Here is a 22,705-nt window from a genome sequence, read left to right as displayed (position 1 = left end):
GTACTGTTGTAAATCTTACTAATTAAAAAATAATGTCTTAGATGCTACTGACTCCTGAGTTTTTATAATACAACCCTCCTAGAAAACAAAACATGGCATATATACACAATTTAAGAAAACTGATGATATCACATATCCTTCAAAGAAAAATATATTACATCTAGATACTACTATGAAAGATTGGCAAGAAGATCAAAAGTGTGAGTTAGGGAGATGGAAGGGGAGAATTAAGAACACTAAGTCAAATCTTGAGAAATTAACTAGCAGAAAGAGTTTAGATACTGAAATAAGATAGAATGGGGCTAGAATTCCATCATTTATTAATAGCCTGACTTTGAGTGGATTATAAAATTTGTAAAATTGGGATAATAATATTTATCCTCCATGGGTTTTAGAAGGTATATTTAAGTTATATGCTTCTATATTTTGCTCAGTCTGAGTTAAAAATGAGCATTCAGAGAAGTGAAAGTAAGGTAGATAACACTGGTAAAAAGTGAAAATTTACCAGGAACAGGAAAGACTTATCTTCACCAGTCAGAAGGGAACAGGCTCCAGGGTTAAATTAGACAAATATCTCAAAGAAAACTGTCGAAGACAGACTAAACATCCCTTACTTCATGGTTAAGAAATATTTGATTACCCCTACCAATTATAAAGTGAAAATGAAAGTGAAGTCGCTCAGTCATGTCCGACTCTGCTGCCCCATGGACAGCAAGCTCCAGTCCATGGAATTTTCCAGGCAAGAGTACTGGAGTGGGTTGTCATTTCTTTCTCCAGGGGATCTCTCTGACCCAGGGAATGAACCTGGGTCTCCAGCATTGCAGGCAGACGCTTTTACTGTTGGAGCCACCAGGGAAGTCTGATTATAAGATGGTGATTAAAGGAAATAAAATAGAAACCTAACTCAGGTGAGAAATGTGATGATTGGGAAATACTGAACATGGAGATAGAGCAGGAAATCATCAGAAGAGGAGATAGAAGCAGAAAAGGGGAGGAAAGAGCATGTGTCTATTCTGCATAAAGCAAATCCTATCAGAGAAATGGAATTAACCCAGCCTGAAGCTGGTTTGCTGGCTTTCCTGAGGGCAAAGGGTCACAAATGGGGTTAAACTGAAGGTGATTGATGTCCACAGACTGAAATGACTAGAGATCCCTAATCTGAGTAGTACACAAAATCTGAAATATACACAGGGGCCCTGACTTGCTGGAGGAAAACTGGGAAACAGCAATCCTTAATGGCAATCTTGATTTGCTACTAATGCTTTTGAGTCTTGAGGTTTTCAGTATTGCTTCATTGGATTTGATACTTGAGTTCTGGGTTATTAGTATGTGCTCAAATAATGTTTTTCACTCCTTTGTAAATTACTGAAACTTAAAATTTTGTGGCTTCAAAAGTTAATCAGGAGCAAATAAGATAAAGCTTCAGAAACATCCCTTAGGTACAGTCAGCTTAAAATAGGATTAATGATCACTCACAGAGTATATGAATATATTGATACAAGTATTTTCATATATATCATACATATACATATATATACACATATACTTATAGAAAGACAGAGAAACACATACTTGCATAAACACACACACAAATATATGGCATCCCTATTATCATTTATTAGCTTAGCATGTAGGAAAACGAAAACCATTGATCAATGTCATTAAATTGTTCATCTTCTGTAAAAAAGAAAATGGCTAATTATTATGGAATATTTGGAGAACAAATTGAGATATATATGGGTCATCATAAAGACCTTGTTTTCATAAATAGAAATCAAAACTGTGATTAATAGATTCAACTTATGGAGGAAATGACATATGTTTAAATTGCATACTGAAACTATTTGCTCAAGTATTGAGAGTGGGATGTGGCGTTTCAACAAAAGTAAAAGATTTCTGCTTTGCCACACAAATTGGTCAAAGCTCAGCAGTCCCCAAATTCCAAATTAAACAAATGCTTTTTGCATGCTCACTGTAGCAGTAAATTACATAGTGCATTATAAATTACAGTTAAAAGGACAGTTTTCTTTGAAAGTGTGATACAAGACCAGAAAGTATGAGAAGCAATCAGCATCCTACTGTTTTCTCTTTGCAGAATAAATGTGGTTAGAGCAGTGAAGCAAATGGATGTCACCAGCATAATGGGCAAACCACCTGGTGTTCTGCAATTTCAGGTTTCTCTGATTTGCTGAAGTTCCTAATATGTTTAGTAACATGTTATCTTAATATAAACATGCATTACATAGTCTTTTTGTTTGTCTGTGGGAGTATTAAAGTGGCCCTATTCTTTTGCCAGCTATATTTTCCCATGTCCCATTTGTTTGAGAGGGGTAGTTGCATTGTCAAAAGTCAAATTTTAGAACCAATAAGTCCAAGTCACAGCCAATCCAATTAGAAATGTGAAAAGTGAATTCTGATGAGATGACTTAGGCTCTATACATGACATGCTGTGTACATCTCACACATAGGATTTCCTCAAATGAATTATCAAAGAGTAACATGAATTCATTGTAAGATGAACCTTGATAAAACACATATTGTCTCTGGTCAAAGGATAAATCAATGTATTTTATCAATAAAATATGTATTGTGCTCTAAACTATATATTCTCATTAATATTTTTATTCATGTGGAGTTAAAAAATACCTATGTTACTCTTCTTCACCACAGAATAAAAACATAAGAAAGTCATTGTGGACAGATCATAGTCAGCATTAAAGTTGTGCTATCCAAAGACTGGACATTAAATCTGAAAGTGAAAAGAAAGTGAAAAGAAGCCAGAATTCTAACTACAAAGGAAATATAATAACACCTAAAATGTATACTTTCCATCCTTTCTTTTATAGAAAGCTGTAATTATGACTATATTCATTGTTGGGTTGCAATATAAATACTTTTCATGTGCATAACAATAATAGCACAAAAATGTGGATGAGGTAACAGAACTTTACTAATACTGCTTCTAAATCTCATTGGAATAAAGATGATGCAAATATGAAATAGGTTCTGATAAACTAAGAATAATAATGTAGGGATTAGAGCAACTACTAAAGAAATTAATCTGGCATAAATCATTAAGAAATTAAAATATTACACTAAAAGATACTCCATTGATGGAAAAGAAAACAAAAGACAACATAAAAGAGGAACAAAAATAAATACGATATAGCTAAAACACAAAAGAGAAGATGGGAATTCAACAAATGAATGGTTTAAATAATCCAAAGCAAAGAAATTCTGATTGAATTTAAAAAAATACACAACACAGGTCCAAAATACTGTCTATAAGAGACATGCTTGTTATTCAAAGATACAAGTATGTTGAAAATAAAAAGATGAATAAAAATATACTATGGAAACAGCAACTATAATGGGTGAAAAGGCATTGCTGATACCAGCCAAAATGACTTTCAAACAAATAAATGTTATAGTTATAAAGAGCATTTAATAATAATAAATAGGTTAATATATGACAAATACAAATATACAGTGCTATTTATAATTATAAATATAAAAATTAACAATGATAAACTCAGATGATAACTATATCTACTACTGTGGGGAAGACTCCCTTAGAAGAAATGGAGTAGCCATTATAGTCTACAAAAGAGTCTGAAATGCAGTACTTGGATGCAATCGCAAAAACAACAGAATGATCTCTATTCATTTTCAAGGCAAACCATTCAATATCACAGTAATCCAAGTCTATGCCCCGACCAGTAATGTTGAAGAAGCTGAAGTTGAACGGTTCTATAAAGACCTACAAGACCTTCTAGAACTAACAGCCAAAAAAGATGTCCTTTTCATTACAGGGAACTGGAATGCAAAAGCAGGAGGTCAAGAAACATCTGGATTAACAGGCAAATTTGGCCTTGGAGTACAGAATGAAGCAGGGCAAAGGATGATAGAGTTTTGTCAAGACAACCCACTGGTCATAGCAAACACCCTCTTCCAACAACACAAGAGAAGACTCTGCACATGGACATCACCAGATGGTCAACACCGAAATCAGATTGTTATATTCATTGCAGTTAAAGATGCAGAAGCTCTATACAGTCAGCGAAAACAAGACTGGGAGCTGACTGTGGCTCAGATCATGAGCTCCTTGTTGCCAAATTCAGAGATAAATTGAAGAAAGTAGGTAAAACCACTAGAGCATTCAAAGAAGAAAGAAAGAAAGTGAAGTTGCTCAGTCGTGTCCAACTCTTTGCAACCTCATGGACTGTAGCCTACCAGGCTCCTCCGTCCATGGAATTTTGCAGGCAAGATGCCATTTCCTTCTCCAGGGGATCTTCCTGACCCAGGGACTGAACCCTTGTCTTCTGCATTGCAGGCAGACACTTTACCATCTGAGCCACCAGGGAAGCCCCAGACCATTCAGGTATGACCTAAATCAAATCCCTTATGATTACACAGTGCAAGTGAGAAATACATTTAAGGGACTAGATCTGATAAAATGTCTGATGAACTATGGATGGAGGTTGGTGACATTGTACAGGAGCAAGGATCAAGACCATCCCAAAGAAAAAAAGAAAAAAGCAAAGTGGCTATGTGAGGAGGCCTTACAAATAGCTGTGAAAAGAAGAGAAGCAAAAAGCAAAGGAGAAAAGGAAAGATTTGAATGCAGAGTTCCAAAGAATAGCAAGGAGAGAAGAAAGCCTTCCTCAGTGATCAGTGCAAAGAAATAGAGGAAAACAACAGAATGGGAAAGACTAGAGATCTCTTCAAGAAAATTAGAGATACCAAGGGAATATTTCATGCAAAGATGGGTTGAATAAAGGGCAGAAATGTATGGACCTAACAAAAGCAGAAGATACTAAGAGGTGGCAAGAATACACAGAAGAACTATACAACAAAGATCTTCAAGACCCAGATAATCTCGATGGTGTGATCACTCACCTAGATAGAGCCAGACATCCTGGAATGTGAAGTCAAGTAGGCATTAGGAATCATCACAAAAAACAAAGCTACTGCAGGTGATGAAATTCCAGTTGAGCTATTTCAAATCCTGAAAGATGATGCTGTGAACGTGCTGCACTAAATTTGCCAGCAAATTTGGAAAACTCGGCAGTTTTGGAATTGGAATGGAAAAGGTCAGTTTTCCTTTCAATCCCAAAGAAAGGCAATGCCAAAGAATGCTCAAAGTACCACATAATTGCACTCCTCTCACACTAGCAAAGTAATGTTCAAAATTTTCCAAGCCAGTCTTCAGCAATACATGAACTATGAACTACCAGATGTTTAAGCTGGTTTTAGAAAAGGCAGAGGAACCAGAGATAAAATTGACAACATCCATTGGATCATCGAAAAAGCAAGAGAGTTCCTGAAAAGCATCTACTTCTGCTTTATTGACTATGCTGAAGCCTATGACTGTGTGGATCATAATAAACTGTGGAAAATTCTGAAAGACATGGGAATACCAGACCATCTCACCTGCCTCCTGAGAAATCCGTATGCAGGTCAGGAAGCAATAGTTACTACTGGACATGGTACAACAGACTGGTTTCAAATAGGAAAATGAGTTAATCAAGGCTGTATATTGTCACCCTGCTTATTTAACTTACATGCAGAGTACATCATGAGAAACACTGGGCTGGATGAAGCACACTTGGAATCAAGATTGCCTGGAGAAAAATCAATAACCTCAGATATGCAGATGATACCACCCTTATGGCTGAAAGGGGAGAACTAAAGAATCTCTTGATGAAAATGAAAGAGGAGAGTGAAAAATTTGGCTTAAACTCCACATTCAGAAAACTAAAACCATGGCATACAGTCCCATCATTTTATGACACTTTGTCATAAATAGATAGATGGGGAAACAGTGGATTGTGGCAGAATTTATTTTTTGGGCTCCAAAACCCCTGCAGATTATGACTGCAGCCATGAAATTAAAAGACACTTACTCCTTGGAAGGAAAGTTATGATCAACCTAGACAGCATATTAAAAGGCAGAGACATTACTTTGTCAACAAAGGTCCATCTAGTCAGCTATGGTTTTTCCAATAGTCATGTATGGGTGTTAGAGTTGAACTATAAAGAAAGCTGAGTGCTGAAGTACTGATGCTTTTGAACTGTGTTGTTGGAGACGACTCGAAGGGGATCCAACCAGTCCATCCTAAAGGAAATCAGTGGTGAATATTTATTGGAAGGACTGATGTTGAAGCTGAAACTTTAATATTTTGGCCACCTGATGCAAAGAACTGACTCATTTGAAAAGACCTTGGTGCTGAGAAAGATTGAAGGCAGGAAGAGAAGAGGATGACAGAGGATGAGATGGTTGGATGGCATCACCGACTCAATGGACACGAGTTTGACTAAACGCCGGGACTTGGTGATGGACAGGGAGGCCTGAGTGGTGCAGTCCATGGTGTCGCAAAGCGTCGGACATGAGTGAGCGATTGAACTGAACTGAACTGAATAATTATAAATATAATTCTAATCAAGCTGCTATAACAGAGGCTTAAAATATTTAAACAAATTAACACAATCTCATTGAGACATATATAATTCAAATCATGGCTCAAGATTTCAGTAACCTACTCTCAAATGGATAGAACAACTACATAGAAATAAATGAAATACTTGAACAGCATTATAAACCAACTAGACCTAACAAATTTTTATACAACACTAAACAAAGCCACAGCCTAATATACATTATTTGCAAGTGGATGGGGGACATTCTCCAAGATAGACTGTATACAAGACCATAAAAGTTATTACATTTAAAAAGATTGATATCATGTTAAGTATGTCCTCTGACCACCCTGGAATGAAACTAGAGATCAGTAACAGAAGGTACTTTAGGCAATTTGCAAAGATGTGGAAAACAATCAAGATATTTCCAAAAAAGTCAAAGAAGAAATTACAAAACACATTAGAAATGCATTGAGATGAATGAAAATAAAATATAAACTTAATCAGCATATTGTGTGTAGCTAATGTGGTGCTTGGGAAAAAGAGTTTGTAATTACAAAAGAGTTTATAAAATTACAAAAGAGTTTGTAATTATAAATCTGTATTTACTAAGGAGATCCCAAATCGCTCACCTGTCCTTTCATCTTGAGACATTGAGTGTAGAAGAGTAAACTAAATATAAAAGAAGAAGGAGGTAATAACACTGGAGTGAAAACTAGAGTCGAAAACATTTGAAAAAAACTAATGAAACAAAAACCTTGATCTTTGAAAAGACCAACAAATGAACAAACTTTCATCTAGACCGACCTTGAGATAAAAGGCTCAGATTACTAAAAATGGGAATGAAAGAGAAGACATTACTACTAACCTTCCAGACACAAAAAATCATAATTGACTACTATGAACAACTGGATGTCAAAAAATAGATAATTAGGTAAAATAGAGAAATTTATACAAAGACATAAGTTACTGAAACTGACTCAAAAGGGAAGTGAAATCTGAATGGACTTTTAACAAATAAGCACACTGAATTAGTAATGAAAATGCTTCCAACAAAGTAAAGTTCCAAAAGAACAGGACTGAATGGCTTCACTGGGGAAATCGTCAAGATATTTAAATAAGAATTTATCCCATTCTTTTTACATATTCTCCCCAGATAAAACAAGAGGAAACACTAATCAATTCATTCTTAACATTGATAACAAATGCATCACAGGGGAAAAAAATTATCAACATCTCAAAAACATACGGACAAAATCTTAAGCTAAATACCAAATCCAGCATCATATTAAAAAGATCAGACACTGTGAGCAAGCAGGATTTATCCCAAGAATGTAAAGTTCTTTTAAGAGAAGAAACCAATGAATGTTATATATGACATCAGAGGATTAAAGTACAAAAACTACATGATCAACTCAATGCTCTCACTCATGTTCAGTCACTTCAGTCATGTCCAACTCTTTGTGACCCTATGGACAATAGCCTGCCAGGCTCCTCTGTCCATGGGATTTTCCAGGCAAGAATACTGGAGTGGGTTGCCATTTCCTCATCTAAGGATGGAGGAAAAAAAAAAAAAAACAAGCTAACACTCTTTCATGGTGAAAAATGAATAAATTAGAAATTGGAAGTATGTATATCTGAGAGAGGGCATCAACGTGATAAAGGTCATTTATGAAAATACACAGCTAACACTATACTTAATTAATGGAGAAAGACCAAATAGTTTCCTTCTGCAATCAAAAAGAAGACAAGGATTTCTGTTTTTGCCACTTATGCTCACTTTTTTTTTTTTTTTTAATATTATACTAGAGTTTCCAGTCAGACTAATTTGGCAAGAAAAGCAAATAAAAGGCATATACATTGCATGATGCTGCTAAGTCACTTCAGTTGTGTCCGACTCTGTGTGACCCCATAGACAGCGGCCCACCAGGCTCCCCTGACCCTGGGATTCTCCAGGCAAGAACACTGGAGTGGGTTGCCATTTCCTTCTCCAATGCATGAAAGTGAAAAGTGAAAGTGAAGTCGCTCAGTTGTGTCCGACTCTTAGCAACCCCGTGGACTGCAGCCTACCAGGCTCCTCCATCCATGGGCTTTTCCAGGCAAGAGTACTGGAGTGGGGTGCCATTGCCTTCTCCAATACATTGCATAGGAAGAAGCAAAACAAGTCCTACTTACAGATAATATTATGTTGTGTATAGAAAATCCTAAGGAGTCCACTAAAAACTATTAGAAAAAAATGAACTCCATAAAGTTGTGGGGTACAAGATCAGTGTACAAAAATGAACAATTGTATATCTACACACTAGCTGTAGCAATCTAAAACTGAAATTTTAAAACAGCATTTCAATTTCCAATAATGCCAAAAAGAATAAAATATTTAGGACAAATGGAAGAAGTATGAAATTTGTATTGTGGAAACCATAAAATATTGCTGAAATAAATTGAAGAGCAACCAAATTGAAACACCTCCTACATTTATGAACTGAAATATTTAATATTGTTAAGATGGCATGTGTCTATATGTGCCTAGTCACTCAGTCATGTCCAACTCTTTGCAGGCTCATGGGTTGTAGCCTTCCAGACTCCTCTTTCCATGGAATTTTCCAGGCAAGAATACTAGAATGGGTTGCTATTTCTAACTGGGTGGGGGGGAATCTTCCCCACCCAGGGATCGAACTGGACCTCTTACATCTCCTGCATTGACAGGCAGGTTCTTTATCACTAGTACCACCTGAGAAAACCCTATTAAGATTGCAGCATTCCTTAAATTGAACCATAGATTCAACATGAGTGAGTAAGTGGGTGAAAGTCACTCAGACATGTCCGACTCTTTGTGACCCCATGGACTATACACTCCGTGGAATTCTTCAGGCCAGAATACTGGAGTGGGTAGCCTTTCCCTTCTCCAGGGGATCTTCCCAACCAAGGAGTTGAACCCAGGTCTCTCACATTGCAGGTGGATTCTTTACCAGCTGAGCCACAAGGGAAGCCCAAGAATATTGGAGGGGGTAGCGTATCCCTTCTCCAGCAGATTTTCCCAACCCAGGAATTGAACTGGGTCTCCTGAATTGTACGCAGATTCTTTACCAACTGAGCTATCAGGGAAGCCCAGATTCAACATAATCCTTAGCAAAATTTTGCCTCTTTTTCAGGAATTGATAAGCCGCCACTAAATTTCATATGGAAATTCTACTCAGTACTCTGTAATGACCCATATGGGAATAGAATCTAAAAAAGAGTGGATATATTTATATGTATAAGTGATTCACTTTGTTGTACTGCAGAAATAAACATAACATTGTAAATCAACTATACTCTAACAAAAATTAATTAAAAAATAAAATTCATTTGGAAATGTAAGGGGCTCTGAATAAATAGAACAATAGTGAAGAAGAACAAAGTTAGAGGACTCGTATTTCCTGAATTTAAACTTAGTGCAGAAGTATGGAATCAAATCAGGGTGGTATTGACATATAGATATTTAGAACAATTGAATAGAACTAGGAGTCCAGAAATAAATCTATATTTCTATAAAATCAAAATCTGTATTTTATTTGACTTTCAACAGGGGTTCCAAGGCTGTTCAGTGGAAGGATATTTATTTTGCATTACACTTTAAAATGAACATTTAACATAATGCTACAGTATACATGGTTGGAACTCAAGAATCAGTTATTTTGAAAGCTAGGGGGAAAAGGAAAAAGAGGAGTAAAAATGAGTCAGGCAGAAATGCATTTTTCTTTAATCTGTCATGGGGAAGAATAACTGCAAATTATTGTAAATCTAAATATGAGAAATAAGTCTGCTAGCAGGCTACTGAAAAAAATCTATTCATCGAGATAAAACTGAAGCCTAATACTAAAACATTATTCTGCTGAAACAGGGTGGAAAAGTTTTTAAAATTTAGTTTTATGGTCATATTTTTAATTTAATTTTTAGATGTGGACACCTGTGATGTCAGCCTCTTTAACCAGTGGTCTTAAAATTAGTGTGATTATATTGTGACTGTCTAAAATAATTTAGAGTACTTAATCCCTGATATAGTGGAACTAATATTGCATGTATTTTATAAAGCCCATAAAATTAAACATTTGAGATGTAATAATTGTACATTTCTTGTTAATTGTTATAATATCATAGTTTCCATAAAGTTGTGAAGCATTATACATAATGTTATTGGATGAAAATCTATTATCTCACTGTATTTTATAACTATCATTTTTATTGGGGATACATATTTGAGCTCATCAGGGCTAAAATATTATGACATTCAGACCTAGTGAAAGTATGAAAGTGTTAGTCTCTCAGTTGTGTCCGACAGTTTCCGACCCTATGGACTGTAGTCTCTGTCTGTGGAATTCTCCAGGCAAGAAGACTTGAGTGGGTTGATTCCCTTCTCCAGAGAATCTTCCCAACCCAGGGATGGAAGCCAGGTTTCCTTCATTGCAGGCAGATTCTTTACTGTCTGAGCTACCGGGGAAGCAGATCTAGGATATTCTGCATATAAATGTTTAATCTTTCCATATCCTTTCTTTGAATCTGCTGTTTGAGGCCAAAGAGACCGCTGCTATTTCAGTGACCAAAGCCATGTTCTGATCCTGATTGCCTGGGAAAATGATACAGTTTTAACTTAGAGTATGGTCTTTAAATTTATAAAGATTTTATTTGCTTATTGAACTCAAGTCCACCTCTTTCAGGTTGTGTGTCCTTGAGAACATTATCCAGTACCTTTAAATTTCAGATTCCTCACTTACAAAATGGGGATAATAGTAAGCAATGCCTTCCTATCAAGAAGTAGTCACAACTATAAGACGTAATGCCTCCCAACTGCTTATCTTAGCCCATAGCACTTAATTCAACTCTGAGCTGTAGTTGTAATTATTTTTATTATAATTATCTCTAGGGTAGAAGACACAAATTAAATTCCACTCTTAATTCCACATTTTAAATCTAATTCACTTCACTTAAAATGTACCTCCTTTCAAGAAGGTGTCCCAACCTGGCAATCCAAATAGTCCCTTAATCCTTCTTTAAGTCCCCCGTATAGAATATAATAATCTCTTCATACAAAAATCCTTCTGTTACTTTGGAACATCTTACATATTCTATATATATTATAATTATTCATGTTCATGCCTAATTCCAGTATTGTTCTCTCACCAAACCCACCATATTGATTTTTTTTTCAAAGCAGAGGCTGTGTTTTTAGATTCAAACACAGTGACTACCTTGCACACAAAAGTTTGCAAAAACAGAATAAGAATTAAGAGAAAAAAAATGGTTTTCAATTACACTGTGATCTAGAAGCTGATCACTTATCCTGGCAGTTTCACATTTTGTTCAAAATTATTGTATTTCTCTGTGACCGGTGGGCTATGGTCCATAGGGTTGCAAAGAGTCAGATACGACTGAAACACACACACACACACACACACATGCTGTGAATCATAGCAACCTTTAGAGTTTCTGTAAAAAACAAGTATTATTCAAAGATCTTTAGAAAAGGATGTTAATAGAATTATCTTTCTGACATCTTGTTTTGTACAATATGCTGGTACAAATTAAACAAAGAAATAGAAAGCTTTCCTTAAGAAGTTACAGTGCATGAAGTTTTCTTGTTCTATAATACACTCATTTAGCTTTTCAAAACTCACATGTGCACTATTGCAATCACACACACACACATTCTCACATCCTTCTAGGTTTTTTGAGTGAAATCATTAACAGCAATACCTTGAAACTCCTAATAAGCATTTAAAAATGCCCATATAGTATTATTTGTTAAATATCTATATAGCTGTGTCATCAAGATTTTCTAAATTGTTAAAACAGTGTTGTATGAATCTAGCAATCATGATGATCAGTTATCTCACTGCTACAGATACTGAGAATAGATAAATCAATGTTCCCCCAAAAGAAATATAGCAGTAATCTTGTAGTTGGGACTATTTTCTATACCTTTATGTTTTTCAACTGTTCACAGATTTCCATAATGTACAAAGAATGCAACTTGTATTGTGATTTTCATTTTACAAACAGAATACAAACTATATAAAAATCTTCAAATTTTTATACAATGGTTGCTATAGATAATAGTCCAGACCTCAGGAAATTGTCAACTTTGGAATTTGTTATATTTTGGCAGAAGCATTAAGCAAGTATCGTAATGGGAGTTGGACATTTGCCTTTATGGAATTCACAATCCTTGCCTCAGTCATCTTTGTGAAAAATAAGGACTTTCAGAAGTATGCCTTGAAAATCTGCTTAAAATAAAAATATTGTCTTTGTTTATAATCTGAGGTCAGTTTATTCAAATTTCCAAGCCTAGGAATAAGATGTAGTGAATAACATAGGGGAAATGAGATTAATGCCTCTTAAAGCAGTGTGCGTTTATGCAGTAAATGCAGGTTATATTTTTTAAGTGTATGTATGTATGTGGTGTATTTTGGTTTATCCTCAAATCCTTGTGTCCTCAGTCACTCAGTCCTGTCCAACTCCGTATGACTCCATGGACTGTAGGCCACCAGGCTCCTCTGTTCTTGGGATTTTACAAGCGAGAATACTGGAGTGTGTTTCCATTTCTTTCTCCAGGGGACCTTCCCAACCCAAGGATTGAACCTGCTCCTCTTGAGTCTCCTGCATTGGCAGGTGGATTCCTTACCACTAACACCACCTGAGAAGCTGGCAATCCTTAGTAAGGTCTTAAAAGGTCTTATTAATTATATATCCAAGCTTCTCTTGTAGAAGTTAGGTATATACTAATTTTTTAGATGATGAGGACAAATACACCACAAATACACTCTCATAATCACTAAAACAATCAAGAAAAGTATAGGGGACAGCAGTAGTCACTAATGACAGACAGCTCTGAGGAGCATGATAACATCTCAAGGAATCTGTGTTGCAGAGTCAATATTGTCAAGACAAGAATCAGAAGGCCTTCTTTTGAAAAAATCAGACATAGATGAAAAACCCATTAAATGGCAGCTAAACTCCAGACATTTTGTTGGTGGGATATTTTGACATAATAGTACAAGTATAATTTTTTTTTTAAAGAAAGAAGGTATATTTTTAGTAAATATCATAGGATAAATTAGAACTATGAGTTTTGCTTTTAAAAGTATTGATATGAATTTAAGCACCACTATATAGATATGATTGTACTGAAAGTGAAAGTCACTCAGCTGTGTCTGACTCTTTGTGACCCCATGGATTGTATAGTCCATGAAATTCTCCAGGCCAGAATACTAGAGTGGGTAGCCGTTCCTTTCTCCAGGATATCTTCCCAACACAGGGATCAAACCCAGATCTCCCGCATTGCGGGTGGATTCTTTAACTGCTGAGCCACAAAGGAAGCTCAAGAATACTGGAGTGGGTAGTGTATCCCTTATCCAGCAGATCTTCCCAACTCAGGAATCGAACCAGGGTCTCCCGCATCACAGGTGGATTTTTTACCAACTGAGCAATGAGGGAAGCCCCATGATTGTTCTACTTTTCCATTAAAAATAGAAGTTGTTATGAATTCAATAAACAGTGGTAAACGTACTTTTTTTTCCAAATGCAGAAGAAATCTTTTTCAATTTGTTCACAAACCTCACAATGGGCAAGATCAAGTTACCTTAGAATACAACAAACATCCCATAAACTTGAAGTTACTGTTGTACTTTAAAACTGGAAACTTGATAATGCCAAGGAGCTAATGTACTTCATAAAGAAGAAAGTGAAATACTGATTTTTGAGAATTTTAATCAGTAAATGTTTTTTTTTTCTTTTTTAATTATAAATTTAAAAAATTGAAATATGTTGATTTACAACATTTCAAGTATACAGCAAAATGCTTTAAGTACACACACACACGCATGCACACACACACATACATATATACATTCTTTTTCAGATTCCACTATAGGTTATTATAAGATATTAAATATAGTTTCCTATGCTACAGAGTATAATCAGTAAATGCTGTGTTTATACTTACATTTAGTGATTATTTCAGAGTTCAAAGATTATACTATGTAAGTTATTTTATTTATTAGATATTTCATGTGTAGAAGGCAATGTAGTTAGGGCTAACCAATACTTTCATTTTTTGCCCTTTCTTAGCTTTGTCAGTTGTTTCATAGTCTATTATTTTAGCTATTTATTCTTTGAGTGGAGAGACAAAATATAAGAGAGAGGAAAGTTCAGTCATTCCAAAACATACATATATGAGACATGAGTGAATTTATTTAATAGAACAGAACTCTAAAAATAGGTAAAGGAAACTATTAGCAAGGTGAAAAGATAGCCTTCAGAATGGGAGAAAATAATAGAAAATGAAGCAACTGACAAACAACTAATCTCAAAAATATACAAGCAACTCCTACAGCTCAACTCCAGAAAAATAAATGACCCAATCAAAAAATGGGCCAAAGAACTAAATAGACATTTCTCCAAAGAAGACATACAGATGGCTAACAAACACATGAAAAGATGCTCAACATCACTCATTACCAGAGAAATGCAAATCAAAACCACTATGAGGTACCATTTCACGCCAGGCAGAATGGCTGCGATCCAAAAGTCTACAAGCAATAAATGCTGGAGAGGGTGTGGAGAAAAGGGAACCCTCTTACACTGTTGGTGGGAATGCAAACTAGTACAGCCACTATAGAGAACAGTGTGGAGATTCCTTAAAAAACTGGAAATAGAACCGCCTTATGATCCAGCAATCCCACTGCTGGGCATACACACTGAGGAAACCAGAAGGGAAAGAGACACGTGTACCCCAATGTTCATCACAGCACTGTTTATAATAGCCAGGACATGGAAGCAACCTAGATGCCCATCAGCAGATGAATGGATAAGAAAGCAGTGGTACATATACACAATGGAGTATTACTCAGCCATTAAAAAGAATACATTTGAATCAGTTCTAATGAGGAGGATGAAACTGGAGCCTATTATACAGAGTGAAGTAAGCCAGAAAGAAAAACACCAATACAGTATACTAACGCATATATATGGAATTTAGAAAGATGGTAACAATAACCCTGTGTACGTGACAGCAAAAGAGACACTGATGTATAGAACAGTCTTATGGACTCTGTGGGAGAGGGAGAGGGTGGGAAGATTTGGGAGAATGGCATTGAAACATGTAAAATATCATGTATGAAACGAGTTGCCAGTCCAGGTTTGATGCATGATACTGGATGCTTGGGGCTAGTGCACTGGGACGACCCAGAGGGATGGTATGGGGAGGGAGGAGGGAGGAGGGTTCAGGGTGGGGAACACATGTATACCTGTGGCGGATTCATTTTGATATTTGGCAAAACTAATACAATTATGTAAAGTTTAAAAATAAAATAAAATTAAGAAATAAACTATCAAAAAAATAAAATAAAAATAGGTATATGAAACATATATTTTTAAAGGAATTCAAATGAGCTCATGTCCTCATGTCCAACACATTAATTTGGAAAGAGAGCAGGTGTTTGAGGAGATAATTTACACTGGGCTGTGTTTACATCATCTGAAATCTAACTGAAGCACTTTCTCTTGTTTCACACAAGTTTTCAGCTTCAAAGTTGTTTACAAACAGCAGCTAATTCCTTCTTTCACTACAATAAGTGAAAAATGAAGTGGAAGCAAAGAGGTTAACTTCTTTTTTCCAGTGCAATATACAAAAGTAGCAGCAAGCAGACAAATATCCAGTATTTTCTGCCTCATTTTAATTCTCTGTGCTTCCATATGCGTATTAATAGGCTCAGTGGATGGGAGAGGGATATCTGCCATTTAAAATTTTCTAAATTGCACTTTAAACTCATATGGCAGGTCAGTGTGTAATAAAAGATTATTTCCAAATTACAATATTCAGAAAAAGAGTTTTTGCTTTCATTTACAGCCCATCAACAAGTACAAGACATATATGTATATATCTCTGGCTATCTATTGAACCCTAGTGAGAAGACTTTTTTTTACTGAGGAAATTTTTATTATCCCAGTTGAGTATGCCAGACATTTTGTCTGCAACTTATTGGCATTAACACAATACAAGGGATTGGCATGTTGGAAAGATAAAATAGATCCTATTGAACATATCAAAATAAGATATTTATATTAAAACCTCAGGGCCATGTCATCCTCCAGTACAAAAGTAGAGTGGCTGTTTTCTTTTGGTGCATAACTTAAATGTCATTTGTCCTTAAGGCTCTCTTCATATTAAGGCAAACATGAAGAAATAACACTATGTCTAGTACAAAGAAATGTGCTTCCCAGATTGAGGAATCTATGTAGAATGTTATAACTATAGATTAGATAGTTGTGCTAGTTATATCTCAGTATATATTATTTTCATTTTCCTGTAGTTGGAGAGATCTCAAATTTTACTTGGATACATTGAAAGATAAGTAATGTAATAGACACACATATATACACTCCTTTCAAATAACATGGACAATATTTATTTCTTCAGTTAAAAAGCTATTAGATTTAATCAAACTTTTCTTTATAAATTTAAATATTTATCTAAAACAAATATTTCAAAAAGTTTTATATATATCATCTATATTAACTATGATGTCAATCAAATTGGCTAATATAAGGGATAACATTTTGATTACCTAGATATAATAGATCATCCATTTCATGGACCATTTTATAGCTCATACCCAAAGTAAAAGAAAAATTGGTCAAGAAAGAAAAAATTTTAATATTTTTGAAAAGTAAGCAATTAATTAATCTATTTATGTTTAATATAAACAAATTAAAAACTGTGAAGTGTAGGTGTGAACACCCTTGATGAAATAACAGCATATAGAAATGAATAGTATGTTTAAAGGTGACCCTCAGGGTTTATCCAAATACACAAGGAAAATTGGTCTATATAGTAGTAAAGTATATGATTTTGAAAGGTCAGATAAAAATAATTATAGCATTGATTTATGCTTACAATTCTGGTAAAATCCAATGCTCATATCTTAGAATTTTTGGAGGAAGTCAGCACGTGTTATTTACATTAATAACTTTATTCATGTATTCATTCAGCTTTCTAAAATTTATTGATCTTATAAATATTCACTGATGCACTACTACGTGTCAGAGTCTGTTTTAGGTTCTAAAGATTGTTGCTCTCACAGGTCTTACATTCTACTTAGGGGGAAAGATACTACAGTAAGTGCTATGAAGAATATAACAGCCAGTGGGAGGATAGAGAAAGCATGGGCAAATACATTGGACAAAGGAATTCATGAACTTTTGTGTCAGGAAATTACATTTAAGCAAAGATTTGAATAATAAGCTACTGAAATGTGGTTATAGATAAGATTTTCAGGTAATTCACAAACTGTTCAGGTAACATTTTGAGAAAATTAATAAGAGGAAAACAAAATGCCCACTGGTAATTCAATAATGAGATTCCAATAGTCATGTATGGATATAAGATCTGGACCGTGAAGAAAGCCAAGCACCAAAGAATTGATGCTTTTGATCTGTGGTGTTGGAGAAGACTCTTGAGAGTCCCTTGGACTGCAAGGAGATCCAACCAGTCCATCCTAAAGGAAATCAGTCCTGAATATTCATTGGAAGGACTGATGCTGAAGCTGAAGCTCCAATACTTTGGCCACCTGATACAAAGAACTGACACATTGGAAAACACCTTGATGCTGGGAAACATTGAAAGCAGGAGAAAGGGATGACAGAGGATGAAATGGTTGGATGGCATCACCGACTTGATGGTCATGAGTTTGAACAAGCTCCAGGAGTTGGTGATGGGCAAGGAAGCCTGGCGTACTGCAGTCCATGGGGTCACAAAGAGTCAGACACAACTGAGTGACTGAACTGAACTGAACTGAAGATATCTGTCCAATTAGACAATATTAAAAAAAAAGACATGTTGTCAATTTTAGACACAATTAAAATATAAGCAGAGTAGATTTCCAATACATGAGGTCAAATATAATTGTAATCAGTGGAGGGAACAAGTTCAGAGTTTTGAAAAAATATCCTGAACCCTCTTTAGGGGTAGAATGACTAAACACTAACTCAGCAGCTACTATCTATTTACTTCCGCAAGAGGATAATAGACGTTGTTATTTACCTATGTAATTGTAAAGTAGATAAATTCTCTTTAATGAACACAGAACCAGGCCATAGATTGTGATTTCAAAGCACTTTGATTTTTAACTTTTGTTAAAGGTCAGGTTGAAAGAATTGATATACTTATAAGGCAGCTTGCAATTCACAGCTCATGTACTCAATATCTTGTTATTTTCTTGAATCAAGCCAAATGATCAGAAAGCTGAGTGCTTTGGCCACTCTGTTCTGCTCCCCACCCTAAAAGAGTGATTGACCAGTATTGAAGACTGCTGTAACAAACAATCTATACAGCCTCTGTTATTCCATTATTAAAGGACTATAACTACCAAGGTTTTTCATATCATCAATTTTGCTGCATGATAAGACTCATGTCTAGAATTTCTTCTTTAACAAAAGCCTGGGAAATGATACTTTTCCTCTGAGAAATCAGTGTGTGTGGGCCTGATAAACAAAATGTGTCACGTAGATAAAGTCTGTTTTATTTGAGCTGGATTTGCAGTTCAAGTTTAATTCTGTAGAAATTTGGCTTTATATCTATCTATCTATACTTATATCTACTTAAATTTTTTCTTCTCCTCACTTTTGATCATTTCCTCTTTTTATATTTTTCCTTGGCCTATTTTTATAAAATTTTCCTCCTGAATTACTTTAATTCATTCAACAGTCCTCATATCTTATGCAAAGTCAAGTGGACCATAATTAAATAAATAAAAGAGAAAACAATTGCCCTTCTAAATTTTTAATTTAAGAAAGGAGAATGCATGGATTATATTTCTCATAGAAAAAGTACAAATAAATATTATAAAGAAAATATTCCCATTACCAAGTCTACCTTTGAAAGATCTGAGAATTATGTAGAGCTCAAATCCACTTTGTGAGGAAAAATTCTGGAATATGGGCTTCCCAGATGGTGTTAATGGTAAAGATTCTGCCTGCCAATACAAGAGACATAAGAGACATGGTTAGACCCCTGGGTCAAGAAGATCCCCTGGTGGAGGTCATGGCAACCCATTGCAGTATTCTTGCCTGGAAAATTCCATGGACAGAGGAGCTCTGGTGGCCTACAGTCCATAGGGTTGCAAAGAGTCGGATACAACTGAAGTGACTTAGCACACACGAATGCATCCTGAAATATATATTCTAATGCAACTCCAGGAAGGACTTCTCCCAATTCCCTTAGAAGCTGATATTCTTAATAGTGATTATACAGAAAGCGGAAACAATCTTTCTTCACCTTGCAAAATTATAGTCCACTCACCTCCTGTGATTGCCAAAATGTCAGGAAATACATAGCCCTCTTATGACAGGAAAAGTAAGCCTTGTACTGTGAACCTTGCTTTTAGCTCGTTAATGTTATCTATAACATTTAGTACCTCATCCCAGTGTTTAATTGATCCTCATGTCCAGCTTTGTGACTATTGACATCATGGGGGGAAGACAAAGTGAAATTCTCATAATTCCTACAAGTTGAAATATTTTCAGGGACTGAATAGCAACATTTAATAAATAAGAAATGCTGAATTACATGGATTAGCAGCAATGTTTATAAATCTTGGAGGACAATGGTGAAGAAACGTTGACTGAATTAGTTTTGATTACTAATCCTTTTTTAAAATTAGTTTTAATCTATTTATTTTAATTGGAGGCTAATTACTTTACAATATTGTATAGGTTTTACCATACTTTGACATGAATCAGCCACAGGTGTACATGTGTTCCCCATCCCGAACCCCCCCGCCCCCTCACCTCCCTCCCCATCCCATCACTCTGGGTCATCCCAGTGCACCAGCCCTGAACATCCTGTATCATGCATTGAACCTAGACTGGCAATTTGTTTCACATATGATAATATACATATTTCATTGTAATTCTCCCAAACCATCCCACCCTCGCCCTCTCCCACAGAGTCTAAAAAACTGTTCTATACATCCGTGTCTCTTTTGCCTTTTAAACTCTGTGATAAATTCAGAAAAACTTCCTTATTTTGGGTAGAAACCACTCTTAGACAAAATTTAACTCCTATTCACAAATGGGTTTAATTTAGTTCCATAAAGACAAAAAAGCCCAGAATAACTTATTTTTGAGATTTGACCAAATTACTTTGAAGCCTATGAAGAAAAATAAGCAAACAAGACCAGCAAAAAGAATTCTAATATAGAAGGGCAATGAGAAGACAATAGCCATTTTAGACCTAATTTTAATAGTATGAAACAATGTAAAATTAGAGAACAGGGCAATAAAAGAGAGTTGACAGCCATGAAATAGGATCTACCACATATTAGTTTATATGACAAAAGAGAAAGAGTGACTCAAGGAGGAATGGGATTTATATTAAATAGTGTAGAGACAATTGGTAAACTAGTTGGAAAAATGATAGAGTCCTGTCTTTACAGCAGATGCCAAAATATTCTGAATGGATACAAATTATTTTGGACAGATTAATTTTTATTAAAATAATAGGATATTATAAAGCAGAAGATGGATGGATTTTAACTTTACAAAATTTTGAAAGTTGCATAGGTAAAATAGTAACCAAAAACCACAGATCAAAGATAGGGAATACATGTATTGCCATATGACATACATTTATACTTTACTAAATAAGAAATGTGTATACAGCAATAAGACGAAACACTGTGACCTCAATTAAAAAGTGAATAAAGACAAGGAACTGATAACCCCTTTGGCACACATGTATTAGGCAAATATATAAGAATAGTCTGCATCCAAGTAATAAGAGAAATACAGTTTATTTTTTTAATATAAATTTATCTATTTTAATTGGAGGCTAATTACTTTACAATATTGTATTGGTCTTGCCATACATCAACATGAATCCACCACGGGTGTACACATGTTCCCCATCCTGACCCCCCATCCCACTTTCCTCCCAATACCATCCCTCTGGGTCATCCCAGTGCACCAGCCCCATGCATCCTGTTTCATGCATTGAACCTGGACTGGCGATTCGTTTCACATATGATATTATACATGTTTCAATGCCATTCTCCCAAATCATCCCACCCTCGCCCTCTCCCTCAGAGTCCAAAAGTTTAAAAAAAAATAGAAAAAAAAATTACCTAGACTGATAAGTTTTCATAAGACCTTTTAGACTGGCAAGTGGATTTATCTTTCTATAAAAGAGTTTGGAAATATATTCTTATACCAACACATTTAAAATATTTCTGTGTCTATCCACGAAGTTTTATAGTTGTTCATTCTAGAAATAAATATGAATTATAAACACTGATAAGGATAAAGATATTAAATGTAATATTTTTAATAACTTTGCCATTTGGAAATAGTCTACATTTCCAAACATAAGAGATAGGCTAAGTATATGGTGATTAATTAACAATAAAATTATATGCAGCTATTGAAAATGTTAATAGGTAATACTTTTGGAGAGCACTGGAAAATATTTATTAGTTGAAGATAGGAGAAAAAGAGCAACATTAAATCATGCATAATATTTCAATTGTCTACAAAAAGACAACTTGAAGAAATACACATACTGTAGAGAATAGTTGTGATTGAATAATTATACTTCAGATAGGATAGTTTTTAATATTTAAGTTTAATTTTTAATTAATATCACAATAAAAATTCACTTTAAATAGAAAAAAGTTATATGTAATCTGCAGCCCTAATTACTTCTGAATATTTTTGTAAAACAATAATACATTTTTCAAAATGTCATCTCTATTTGCTGCTGTTTGTTATTCAGTTATAGATGCCAGTGGGTTTATTTAATACAAGACATGTTTTTAATACTTTAAAGTATCAAGCTATTCTGCCCACATTATTATAAAGAAGATAATGCCATAGCAATCTGGAGCACCAATTACTGTCAATTACAACTTATTTTAACTGTCACCCTAACATCCTTATAAGAATAGCTACAGAACTTTGCTTCTTTTTATGTCCCAGAATTGAGTGATTTCATTGTTATGTGAGTTTGAACCCAGTTATTATATGAGCATAAATGTTAAAAGAGGGCTGTACAAATTAAGACTTATAATAGATCATCATGTTTTCTAAAATTTCTCTTACATCTAAATTTCAGTGAGTGATATTAGAAAGTATACATGTAAGGTTACATTTATGGGGGCCTGTAAAGGTTTGGAATGTGCCAACTTTAATGAAAAGTGTAATTTAATGTTTTCAGATGTTGATATTTGAATAAAATCTCTATAAATGCATTCTG

This window comes from Bubalus kerabau, chromosome 1 (genome assembly GCF_029407905.1).
Source record: "Bubalus kerabau isolate K-KA32 ecotype Philippines breed swamp buffalo chromosome 1, PCC_UOA_SB_1v2, whole genome shotgun sequence".
Lineage (NCBI taxonomy): Eukaryota > Metazoa > Chordata > Mammalia > Artiodactyla > Bovidae > Bubalus > Bubalus kerabau.
This window is presented reverse-complemented; position numbering follows the sequence as displayed.